At 40.5% G+C, this 13,245-nt stretch overlaps 1 protein-coding gene across 4 annotated transcripts in view; it reads right to left on the bottom strand.

The window, feature by feature from the left end:
• TRPS1 (transcriptional repressor GATA binding 1) overlaps positions 1–3,348 on the bottom strand; it is a 267,310-nt gene extending 263,962 nt beyond the window's left edge. For 2 of the 4 annotated variants that reach the window (XM_069957171.1, XM_069957174.1), the window contains exon 1: positions 2,923–3,348. The gene's annotated coding sequence lies outside the window, so the exon portion shown is untranslated. Of the gene's footprint in view, positions 1–2,078; positions 2,821–2,922 lie in introns of those variants that run through there. The other 2 variants (XM_069957176.1, XM_069957173.1) reach the window with 2 other exon arrangements.
• Positions 3,349–13,245: the final 9,897 nt, after the last annotated feature.

The raw sequence follows: 13,245 nt of genomic DNA, 5'->3' as shown, positions 1-13,245 counted from the left end.
AATTGCCAGTGTGGTATCTGCCACATCAGAGGGTCTCAAAGCAGGAACACCAAGCCCAGACAGGAGCCCCCCCCCCCCCCCCCCCCCCCCCAGATCAGCATATGGAAAATGTAATGTGTTTTATGTTAAAGTATCTGTCTAGTGTTATAAACTCCAATTTGACTTGTGAGGTGTAATATTTGGGACAGAAACGTCTGCGTTTACAGTCGTCCGTGCCTGCCAAAAAAATCCCAATCCAGGCTGCCACAATAGTTGTCCTGTGGAAAGTAAATTAAGCTAAGGCAAACAGAGATTGGAAAGTTGTCAGTTGATTGAATGAATGGATTCATTTTACACTCTTCATCAAAATAGATGTCTGTGTAAGGGGGACCACAGGATTTTTTTTTTCTTTTTACACCCAATTCGTACGTGTTTCCATTTTATCTACATGTATTCGCCATGTCATTGGTGACGCTCATGTCTTTTTTTTTTTTTTATTTTGCAAAAATTTTCAAAAAATTGAATTTCAAATGTTTTTGTAAAAAGTTTGTACACCTCCTATAACAGTACACCTTCTCTACGTCCCAGGTGGTATTTTTAACCCCTTATCCGACAGTTAGGCCTCGCTAGACCACAAGGACATGCCAGACACATCTCATAGGTGTCAAAAAAAGAAAAAAAAAACCCTCAGACAAAGATAAGCCTAAAGGAGACAAGTGTTTGTATTGGCCACGTCAAAGTCAGAAGTGCTGGAAAGTAAAAAAAAAAAAAAATCTAAATGGCTACTATCATTTCCAGACAGTCCTGTCGTCATCATTGGTTACAGGAAATAGTATGCGACGTCTGTTTACACAACAATATAAATAATTAAGCTCTGTGTACAGGCAAACACCTAGAGTACCGTGCACCCTGCATATATTATATATATATATATATATATATATATATATATATATATATATATATAATCGATACATAAAAGCATTGATGTAGCAGAGCTGAGTCGGTGAATTTTCCTATGGAATAACTACAGGTACCTTGTCCCAAATGACAAATTCAGCTTAACTTCATCTGTAAAGCTTTTTGTTTACACTCAGGGAATAACGCCGTCCCAATCGCTGCCCTCGATATCCCCTCTAATTCTAGATTACCCTTTCACCTAAAGGCTCCTCTTCTTGACACCTCCTAGAGTCCTGTCACCTGAATACAGAACAGCAGAGTTATACAACGCAGGCCCTTTACAAGCTGACACAGTGATAAAAGAGTTTCCATACAAGTTCTTTTTCTGCCTTTTTGTCAACTTGATGAAATAAAGACCAGTTCTGTGATTTATCCCTATTTATAGCCTCCGTCCAGGTCCCCAATGGAATGTCGCCTTCCATCTTCCTGACCTCAACTTTTTTTTTTTTTTAACTGATGTAGCAGAGCTGAAATCGTTATTAACCATTTCACCGTGCACCAATTTCAAATTCAGCTCTGCTACATCAAGATCTATAGAATACATCGAAAACTTTCTGGGTACACATTAGCATCCTGCTCCTCAGTCCATTGCAAAAACTTCATCCTCTTGAACTTTTCAACACTTTCCCAACTGTTCACCCACTATAAAAGGAATTGTGTTCTTTACAGCTTGCAATCTAACACAGGCATGCCAACCACACCAAGGCCTCGACGTTGATCTATCCATACCGTCTACTGTGTCCTATATTAAAGCATAGACGTGTATTTGTACATCGAGCGCTCATTCATATCTTTCAAGGTTTCTTTTATGATCAACGTAAGAATACAAGGGATTAAGAAGAAAAGGTAATGAGTCACTTCAAATGGTTGCGCAGTTTCTTCCAGGATTGCTAGGGGGATAAAAATCTGCACTCCACCGATATAAACAACTAGAAACAACTTTAGATTTTCCATTCATTCATAATATCACAAAATAAAAAAAATAAAAAATAAAAAATCAACAGCAACTGTCAATACATAACAAGTGAATCAAAAAAAGACAAAAAAAATAACAAAAAGTAACAATAAAAAAAAATCCTATATGCATATTACCCCCTCCCCCCCCACGTCCAATCAATAAAAACTTTGCCAAAACTTACTACTGCACATCATTGTCCTTTGGTCACCCTGCTCCTCATGATCACCACCACCACGACTGTGTCACAATAAACCTTTGTTTTTGTTTTTTATCACAAGCGGAATTACTTAAAAAAAAATATATATATATAAACGTCAATAAAAAATGCAAAAAAAAAAAATCACATCCATTTTGAGTTTGTTTCCATGGCGAACGGGTAAAGATGAAGAAGAAGAAAATAAAAAAAAATTAAAAAAAGTGACTGGTTCCTTTAAGCAGTTCAAAAAAATTGACCTGGAAGTTACTTTAATTGAACGACAACAAACAAACAAAAAAAAAATCAACAACAACAACAACAACAAAAGGCAAAAAAAATAAAAAATCAGTCATAAAAAGTCTTTGGTTGCTGTTATCTCTCCTCCTGTGTGTGAACTTGACCCTTCCTGGAGCAGACAAGGGGGCTCCTGGAGATTGGACCAGCAGGACTACTACACAAAAAGCCAAGGGCTACTGGAGATTGAAGTAGCCAATTTCCATGCCTCATGCTTTTTGACCCACCATGCAAGAAAAAAAAAAAAAAAAAAAAAGGAAATCTCAAATGCACTTGAAACATGAGAAGGATTTCACACCCTCCTCTTTCTCTCTTTCCCTGATGTATTGCAAAAAAATAAAAGTCACTTGTTTGGGTTCAGATACCCCCCATTCTGCAGGCAGCACCAGAGCTCACACCATGCATGAAAGAAGAGACAGACAGCAAGAAGGAGAGTGCAAGAGACAGCCAGAAAGCAATGCAAGCTCCTGCTTCCTTCTCTGCACTGATGATCTCTTTGCTGGATTTCTAGGTTCCCCCCTCCTCCTCCTCTTACCTGTTGATTGATCTGCAATAACCTCAGCAGCAGCAGCAATGTGGAAGATGGTGGAGATCTAGCTGGAGCCATGAACCGCTTCCTTGTTGTTTGCAGAGTTGATCTCTGATTAATTTTTTTGGGGTGGGGGGAAGAATAGGTTTCCTGTTCCCCCCCAGTGTGTATGTCTGAGTGCAGAGACACAGACAGGAACAAGGAGTGGGGGGCTAGGAGCAGAAGGAGGAGGAGGAGGGGGGGGAGACAGAGAGAGACAGAGAGGCAGAGTAATGGATGCTCTGGGTTTAATATTAGATCCCAGGCTGGAGATTGCAGCAAGATGAGTTCTTTATCAGAAATGTTATCGCTTGTCAGGACCTCAGTGCAAGCATTACGTCAGATGCAAGACACCAACACTATTAATATCAAAGGAGCCTTAAGGAGAGAAGGCACCACCCTCAACTGCACAGGCTTAAAGGCATAGTAACCTCCCATCTAGAGACAGCAGCAGCAGTGAGCACAGCAAGACAGGGGAGGGGAGGAAGGGGGGAGGAGGAGGAGGAGGAGGAGGAGGAGGAGGAGGAGGAGGAAGGGTATACACACTCTCTGTCCCTGCCCCCTTGCTCCAGTTCATTTCCAAGTTGCATTGTGTATAGTGGAGGAGGCACAGGTTGTTGTTGCTGCTGCTGGTTGTGTCCTCAAGCTTCTAAACTTGTTTGTAAATAGTGAAAACAGGAAGCTGGGACTGGGAGAGCTGTATACTGGGACTGAGAGAGAGCTGTATACTGAGACTGGGAGAGCTGTATACAGGGAGAGCTGTATACTGAGACTGGGAGAGCTGTATACTGGGAGAGTTGTCTGCTGGGACTGGGAGAGCTGTATACTGGGACTGAGAGAGAGCTGTATACTGGGAGAGCTGTATACTGGGAGAGTTGTCTGCTGGGACTGGGAGAGCTGTATACTGGGACTGGGAGAGTTGTATACTAGGAGAGCTGTATGCTGGGCACTGGGAGAGCTGTATGCTGGGCACTGGGAGAGCTGTATACTGGGCACTGGGAGAGCTGTATACTGGGCACTGGGAGAGCTGTATACTGGGCACTGGGAGAGCTGTATACTGGGCACTGGGAGAGCTGTATACTGGGAGAGTTGTATACTGGGACTGGGAGAGTTGTATACTAGGAGAGCTATATGCTGGGACTGGGAGAGCTGTATCCTAGGAGAGGTGTATGCTGAGACTGGGAAAGCTGTATACTGGGAGAGTTGTCGACTGGGAGAGTTGTATGCTGTGCACTGGGAGAGCTGTATACTAGGAGAGCTGTATGCTGGGACTGGGAGAGCTGTATATTGGGAGATCTGTATGCTGGGAGAGCTGTATACTGGGCACTGGATACACTTTAACTGCATGTGTAACAAGGCTCTGAGAAGTTTCCTCTGCTCCCCTGTGCTGCTGGGAGATTAATTGGAAGGAATGCAGGGATATTGCAGAGTAAAGTACACTGGATGGAGTGGGCAGGGGGTGAATGGGGGTGGGGGGTGTTTGGAGGGGGTTACAGGAGGCACATGGGATGCAGAGCATGGTGCCATGTCTATGGAGGAACAGGAAACTAAGTGCAACTACTGACAAGTGATCTATAGTACAAAGTGAGGGGGGGGGCATTGTATCACATGGAGGGACATGGACACTGCACTGTGCACAACGCTTCAAGGGGGTCTGATCAGGGCTTCTCTTTTACATTGCAATGTTGTTTCATCAGTCTGAAACTTACTGTGACTATATATATATATAATGTACAGTGTGTGTGTGTGTGTGTGTGTGTAATGCAGGAAACCACACATATAATGTATAGAATATTGTGGAGCGCAGGTAGCATTGTATATAATGCAACTGGTGGAAATCAAGCTGACAGTTACATTGCATCATTGGAATACAGACACCAGATAGTACAGCCTGGACTGGTGGATCTAGAAGGGGAAGTCTATAAATAATAATAATAATAATAATAATAATAATAATAATAATAATAATAATAATAATAAAGTTTAATGCTTTTGCTTGTAACTGTGTGTGTGATATACTGTGTAAAAAAAAAATATATATATATATATATATATATATGTATATGTAATATTTGTATCTTTATGTAATATATCTCCTTTTGTATGTATACAATTAGTAAAATATTTTTGCATTCATAAATATGCAATTTGAACAAATGTATATTTTTGGCACAAATATTCTGCCTGGATGTGTTTTTAAAGGGCCTGTTGTATCTATCTATCTATCTATCTATCTATCTATCTATCTATCTCCTATCTATCTATCTATCTATCTATCTATCTACCTATCTCCTATCTATCTATCTATCTATCTATCTATCTATCTATCTATCTATCTATCGCCTACTAAATATGTGTACTACATCCTAGCGTTTATATATTGGGGCTACTCTGTGTTTCTTACTGCTTTGATACATACATAATGTTGCTTGGTTTTTGCTGCATATTAATAACTTATATCGTTTTCTTGTACTTTGCTTGTCTTCCATCTGTAAATGAATCATCTTGCAGCAATGTCCCATGCGTGGCCACGTCTCATTACATCAGGTACACCGTCTACTTCAGTCTTTTTGCACTCAGTACCCAGCCATGTCCAGATCATGAATATGATCATTACTTCTGTGATGTCCCCCCCCCCCTCCTCATTCTATAAAAAGTGGAAATCTCTGTAGGTTGTGAATGTTCTATTTTTACATGTGCGCATTGCTTATTGAATATATTTCATGGCTTAGCGTCTGGGCGCACAGCTGAAATAATTTATCATTTATTAGCTAGTGTCGAAATGAAATGTAATATAGGAATAATTCTGTTATTTGCTTCTAATAGAAGATGATCATCTAGGCAACACGTTTATACAAGAGCGTATACAGAAATTACATTATAGCATGGAAATAGTAGTATAATAGAGAAAATACTGTGTCAAATAGATATATTGGAAAAGGGGGAAAGCCCGGCTTACAGTGTGCATTGCAGTGAGAGCAAAACTTCCTAAACTGTGACTTATAGGAATGTAAAATATATATATATATATATATATATATATATATATATATATATATGTAATATATATATAAAACACACACATTTACGTACAATTGTATATCTCATATGCCATATATCTATAGCATAATCTGAGTATTGGAAAAAAAAAATTATATATATATATATTTGTACGTGAAAGAGTCTTTTACATTGGGATGATGGTACACATATAAATGATAGGTGATTGAATAATAGATGTAAGCAAAAACTGCTGGATGGATATGTGATAGATATATTATAGATGGATAGAAATGGTTCTCAGATATTCAATATTTATGTGAAATAGAAAATAGTATAATATAGAAGAGAGAACTGGTATAGGGTATGAGTATCTATCTATCTATCTATCTAAAAGACTAGAAACCACATAAAGACTACATAATCTACTAATACTACATAATGTGTATTATATGATAGATATGAGAGAGATATTACTAGGTCCATAATACAGCAAATTCAATTTTCAGTTATGAATATACATAATCAGCTACCTTTCTTTTACCCTGTATTATGTTTATTACGCCATGATATAGTAGCTAGTGCTGCAGGTTAGGACACTCAGTGGTCACTTGTTTTGCAACTTCCGCTACTTTGTTCATAATATTTAAGAAACCAAAGATAAAACAACAATCATGGAATATATTATTTATACTTATATATATATATCCTTATACTATATCCTCAATGCTGTTAATCCTTTGACTTTAGGTCCATTAAAGTCTATTATACAGATTACTGTATTTTGTGTTTTTGCTGTGTTTTTTTTTAACACTTTAACCTCTGGAGAGAGTGAAACTTGTTACATAGCATACTGTAACCCCCCGTCACCTACTGTTCGGTGACATCTGCATGGTATTAGTTGTGGCAGAGAAAAGCGGTGACAGCACCAGCGACATTAATTATTCCCTGGGAATTTCCATCGATGCAAGACATACATCATTGTTAGGTTATTGATAGATTCTCGATGGCTCCAGCGATAAAGAACTGATTTATATATATATATATATATATATATATATATATATATATATATATATATATAGCTAATATAGGAATTTAATTTCCCCTTTGGTTTGTTTAGATCAGTCTGTAACCTATGGCTATGTGGCATTTGAGAAACTACAACTCCCAGCATGCTCTGAGTGCCAAAGGCTACTGACATCGATAACGACGATGCAGGCTGCTACATCAGATGTTATAGGAGCCTTTGGATATACAGGCAGGAATCTGATTGGTTTCTATGAGATTCACATTGCATCTCTCCAAATAAATCTATATCACTAGAAGGAAGGCAAGCTCCTACCATATACACTAACATATATACTCCATGCAGGTGTCCTCCTGATCAGAATCAAATCCAGCACATCATGCTGTGAGGGTATTACAGCTCTGAGCAAGTTCTGAACTGTACTAATCCAGAATATGAAGCCTATAGAGGAAAATTTAAATGAGAAGAAAAAAAAATTTTGGGAACTCGCCACTTTTCTTGCACAGTCTTTTTTCCATGTGTTATAAACGATAAAATTGACAGGTAAAATCCATATCTGGCGTGGACGCCAAACACTTGTCGATACTTGCAATCACAGCAGTACCACGCGCATGCGTGCTTCATCAGACGCATCTGATGAAGCGTGCATGCACGCGATATAGCTGTTTAGATGTAATACCAAGTGGTCTCACGTGAGGAGCACCTCCACACTTGCACAGATCCACACAGTCCTGCCCTGTATCCGTGACTGGAAGTCTAATAACCACGTAGTGCCGGTGAACCTGTTCTGTTTTGTACTGTCGAAGCCTATAGAGGTTTACTGTAGTATTGGAGAGAGATGGCACTTTGTAGGGTGGAGGTGCTCATAGTAGGAATGGTATAGAGTGGTATGAAGGTATACTGGCTCTTACTATACCTCTCGTATCACTCTGATTTCATACAGAGGATAACACACGTTTTTATGTTAAAAATTTGACAAACTCCGACAGGTGGGCGGCTTTATTAGGCGTCATATTACATAGGTGAAGAATTCTTTCTAGGAGAGAATACCTAGGTAGCATCATGTGTAGTGTCTTTAGCTATAACTCCCAATGTCCTAAAATCAAGGGGGGCAGGCCCGTATTTCAGGCATTGTCTTTAAAAAGATTGCTATATATGTGTAGATCGCCCCTCTTAACCCTTTAGGGGGCATTTGCGCAGTCCGTAAATACATACGGTGTACTCTGAAATAAAGTTCAGAGCCCCCGTCATCATCCTCCTTTAATTTATAAAAATTAAAGAAGTCCAGCAGGGAACATAATAAGAAAAGTCTGCTTACCGGACCTCGTGCCCTCTGGGCTGTATCATTGGGCTCCTATACCCCCCCATGTAATTTTCTCTCGGCTTCGGGGTGCATCACGACCCAGCTGAAACATCACAAAAGGGTTGAATTTACCTGCTCAGCCAATTGGTGACTGCAGCGGTGTCCAGCCCTAGTCACTGACTAAGTTGGGCATCCGGCAGCTGGGTCATGACGTAGCAGGAGGGAAGATGTAAAGACTCTCAGCAGGGGTCCAGGAACGGGACATGGCACTGCGTGTGCCCAGCATAAGTAAATATACTTTCTTTGTTATGCCAGCCACCGCATGGAGGACATTATAGAGCAGTATCTAGCATTCTAAACCAGTGTTTCTCAATTCCAGTCCTAATGGCCCACCAACAGGTCATGTTTTAAGGATATACCATACAAAGAACACTATGGTATATCAGTATGGTATATGATAATATCTGATGCACTGAATATAATTATATCACCTGTAAAATACTAAGGGCCGCATTACACAACGCTATTAAGAGGAGGACGCGAGCGCCGACCTGATCAGCACTTGGTTCCTCCTCGTTCCCAGCCCACTGCGCATGCTATTACATGCCCAGACATCAAGTGGGCAGCTATGGGAGGGACTGCCTGGACGATCCTTAGGTTGTCTGGGTGGGCCATTGAAGTCAATGGCGGTCTGCTGCTGCTGCTCCAGTTACCCTTCGCGGCATGCAGCAGATTATTGCCATCATTGTTGTGATTTTTCACCCTGTTGAAAAATCATTGGCTGTCCAGGTATGATGGGAGTTGTAGTTTTGCGACAGCTGGAGACCCAAGGTTCCCTCCCCCTGTTCTATACTCGCCACTCTACCCTCTTCTCCTTCATCCCCTCTCAATACAATTCTATGGGCAGCATGGCAGCTAAATCTTATAGTCCAGGATGATTTTATGAGGGGGGAAAAAAATATCATATAATTTAGAGAGGGAGTTATGGGATAAAATACAAAGGGGGAGATTTATCAAACATGGTGTAAAGTGAAACTGGCCCAGTTGCCCCTAGCAACCAATCAGATTCCACCTTTCATTTTCCAAAAAGTCTGTGAGAAATAAAATGTGGAATCTGATTGGTTGCTAGGGGCAACTGAGCCAGTTTCACTTTACACCATGTTTGATAAATCTCCCCCAAAATTTCCTTTGGAGCAGATTATGCACCTCCAGAGTTTACCTCTCTAATCTTTCTTTGAAAGTTGGAAAGTATAAGTCTATTATCCTAAAACAACAACATAGGGGCTCTGATCGGACATCCAGCCTTAAGGTGCCCATAAGGATTGTCAGGTAGTTTTCTTTACAAAAATATGCAAAAAAAAAAAAAAAAAAATCTACTTTATTTAGTTCTGCAGAGTTACACCCTTCTACTTTTCTGCCTGCAGTAGCATGTCACAGTTGTTCTGGGATTGTATTCATATACCAGGAGCCATTGGATGAGCACGGCAGTAGATCTCACATAGATTAGTGGATTCTGTATGTATTAGTATAGTTTAAGGTGAAAGTGAATTCAGCGCTGTATGTGAGCTGTAAAGGACAATGGCTCCAGCAGCCTTCCGACATACATCTTAAAAAGTTTGTGCGATTTTCTTTCAAATCAACTGGTATCAGAAAGTTATAAGGATTTTTAATTTACTTAAAATCTCAAGTCTTCCCATACTTATCAGCTGCTGTATGTCCTGCAGGAAATGTTTTATTTTCAGTCTGACACGGTGAACTCTGCTGACATCTCTGGCCGAGACAGGAACTGTCCAGAGCGGGAGAGGTTTTCTATGGGAATTCCCATAGAAAACCTCTCCTACTCTGAACAGTTCCTGTCTCGGCCAGAGATGGCAGCAGAGAATACTGTGTCAGACTGGAAAAAAAAAAAAAAAAAAAGGTATATGCGACTGCTGGAGCAATGGTAATTTATTTTCTATGTATCTGAGCTATAGCACTTTTTCTGATTTGTATTTGGCATTTTTTACCAGTTTTCCCCTTGGCAGGTCCCATCTTTAATTTTTAGTTGTCTCTGAGATAGTGGATGACGACTATATTAAGTCTCCCATACACTGCACACACAGAAGAGGGATCCTGGCCTCTTATATTATTATAAGATACCATCAGAAGCAACACAGATGACATTATAAAGCAGTAGGGAGCAATGTAAGCTGTGAATCCAGCATTGGGACAGACTGTAGATACTGCAGCAATGTCTATGTTCCTCTGCCATTTACGTTCACTTCTCTTTTTCCTGTAAGAAGCAATTAAAGCAATGTAACTTTGTGTGTTATAAGATATAAATAAAGTTTATCTGTTTCGGCTAGGTTCACACTAGATAGGTAATTGACCATAAATCAATAGTATAAGGCTAGGTTCACACTATGTAAAAATGACGGTTGTCTTTCATAATAATGGGTGTCATTAAAAGAATAGCGGCCATTATTTGCGCAAACAACTGACGTTATGTGCACAACAGCTGTCACTTTTACAAATAATGTCAGTTGTTTGCACAAATAATGGCCGTTATTCTTTTAATGATGTCCGTTATTACGAAAGACAACAGTCATTTTTACACAGAAACAAGAGAAAAAGTATCAGACATTTCTCTATCTATCTATCTATCTATCTATATATATATATGAATTTCCTGTTGGATCCACTTAAAGAAACACTACACCAAAAACTGCACGAAGTCAATGTGTGATGTCGCCTAAAGGTGTTTTGACATCTAATACCTTTATGTCTCATCAATAGTATATGGTGTCATTGTCTGGTCCGAGTGATCATGTTACCCAGGCACAGCTTTCACCTGGAATCCACCATCTGGTTCTTTTTGAGATTCCCAGGGGGGAGGAGTCACAGGACCTTCCATGTCCTGCAAAACCATCTCAAATCCTAGAAAAGACCATTGTTCAGCAGGGTTTTCAAGACTGTCCATACTACCTCTATAGCAAAGTCACTTGATGGTGGATTTTGTTGACCTGTGAGTCATTCGTAGGCACCACTGTGCATTGAATAAGACTTATATCCAGTTCCTTCCTTTGTTAAAGAGGACCATAAACTTTCAGTCACTGTCGGCAAACATTCGTATGGCCCATAGTTCTCTCTTAGGATAGGTTTATTTAGATTTACCAACCACATCTGCTGGAATTTTTTTTCCAAGAATCTACCACTCTTTCATGTTTCCGCTATGAGAAATGAATAATTAAAATCCAACATGTCGCTCCTTTCTCTCGCCCCGATCATCTGTCGTTGGAGACTCAGGATGTCGCTGTGCACTTACCTGCCAAAGCCTGCAGGTTCATCCAACTTTAGTCTAAGGTGTATGGGCATCTTTATTGTGTTACCCTCTTTTAAAGAACTGGGTGAAAACAATAACATGCACTTACCTCCAGCTCCAGTGCTGATGTCCGCAGTCGACTGCTCCAATCCCGGATAACCGGCCATTTCTTCTTGGTGAGAAGTAACCTGGGATATGATGTGGCAGGCCCTATTAGCCATTCTGCAGGTGTAGCATTGTCCTGCCTCTTCCACTGAATGGTCACATAAGGTCCCAAGTCTCTTCCCACCACCAGGAAGCAATCAAGATCCGAAATGGTGGACTGCAGCCGTCATTGCTGGAGCCAGGGAGGTAAGTGTATCTTATTGTTGTCCTGTCTGGGGAGGTTACCTTTAAGAGACTGAGCTCTCTGCCATCTGCCACCATAAATGTTTCTTGTTGATTTGACCTGTTCTTTAAAGGAGTTGTCTGGTGAAATTCTTTATTAAATTATCATTATTGTATTGCCCCCAAAAGTTATACAAATCACCAATATACACTTATTACAGGAAATGCTTATAAAGTTTTTTTTTTCCTTGCACTTACTACTGCATCAAGGCTTCACTTCCTGGATAACATGGTGATGTCACTTCCTGGATAAAATGGTGATGTCACGACCCGACTCACAGAGTTGTGCGGGCTGTGGCTGCTGGAGAGGATGATGGCAAGGGGACACTGAAGGACACAGGGCACTGGAGGTACACTGAGCATCCCTCTGCCATCATCCTCTTCAGCAGCCACAGCCCGCACAGCTCTGGGAGTCGGGTTGTGACATCACCATTTTATCCAGGAAGTGACATCTCATGTTTACCAGGAAGTGACATCACCATGTTATCAAGGAAGTGACATCCCCATGTTATCCAGGAAGTGACATCACCATGTTATCCAGGAACATGGTGCATTACAGAACCGATGACCTATGCTCTAGATAGGTCATCATTATCAAATGGGTTGGGGGCACGCTCCCATTAAATAAATATATAAAACTAAAATGAACAGGACATTTTATCGTTGGTCAACCACTGCTAATAGTATGGTAACTTATGAATTAGCAGATGTGGATAGTGGAGATGATGCGTGAACAACATGGCCACATCAGACAGGTGATTGGAGGAGGTGTTGGGGGTTGGATCTCCGCCAGGGGCTTAAAGTGTCACTGCCATTTAATTTTTTTTGCAGAAATCAATAGTACAGGCGATTTTAAGAAACTTTGTAATTGGTTTATTAGCCGAAAAATGCATTTTTATCATGAAAAATCAGTTTGAAGCTCTCCCCCCTGTCTTCATGGCTCTCTTATGGAGAGAGGATCGGTGGAGGGAGGCACCAAAACAGGACAACAAAGAGTTAATTTACAGCTACATCAACAGGCTATCTCCTCTAAAGTCAGCACTGACCTCTCTGACCACTGAATACCGGCTTTCACACGGGTTCCACAGTGTAATCCTTTGTTCTCTGCTGGCGACTTATCTCCCCCCTCCCCTCTCTATAGGTTACACAGGGCTCGACTGATGTAAAAGAGCCGAGATTTCTTGATAATGAGCATTGGATGAGAGAGAGGAGGGGGGGCAGGGGAAAGTAATTTTAAATACAGATAATGGCATATTTGCCTAATAAACC

This window comes from Dendropsophus ebraccatus, chromosome 2 (assembly GCF_027789765.1).
Source record: "Dendropsophus ebraccatus isolate aDenEbr1 chromosome 2, aDenEbr1.pat, whole genome shotgun sequence".
Lineage (NCBI taxonomy): Eukaryota > Metazoa > Chordata > Amphibia > Anura > Hylidae > Dendropsophus > Dendropsophus ebraccatus.
Note: the sequence above shows the minus strand (reverse complement) of the source record. Positions and strands in the feature narration are given on the sequence as shown.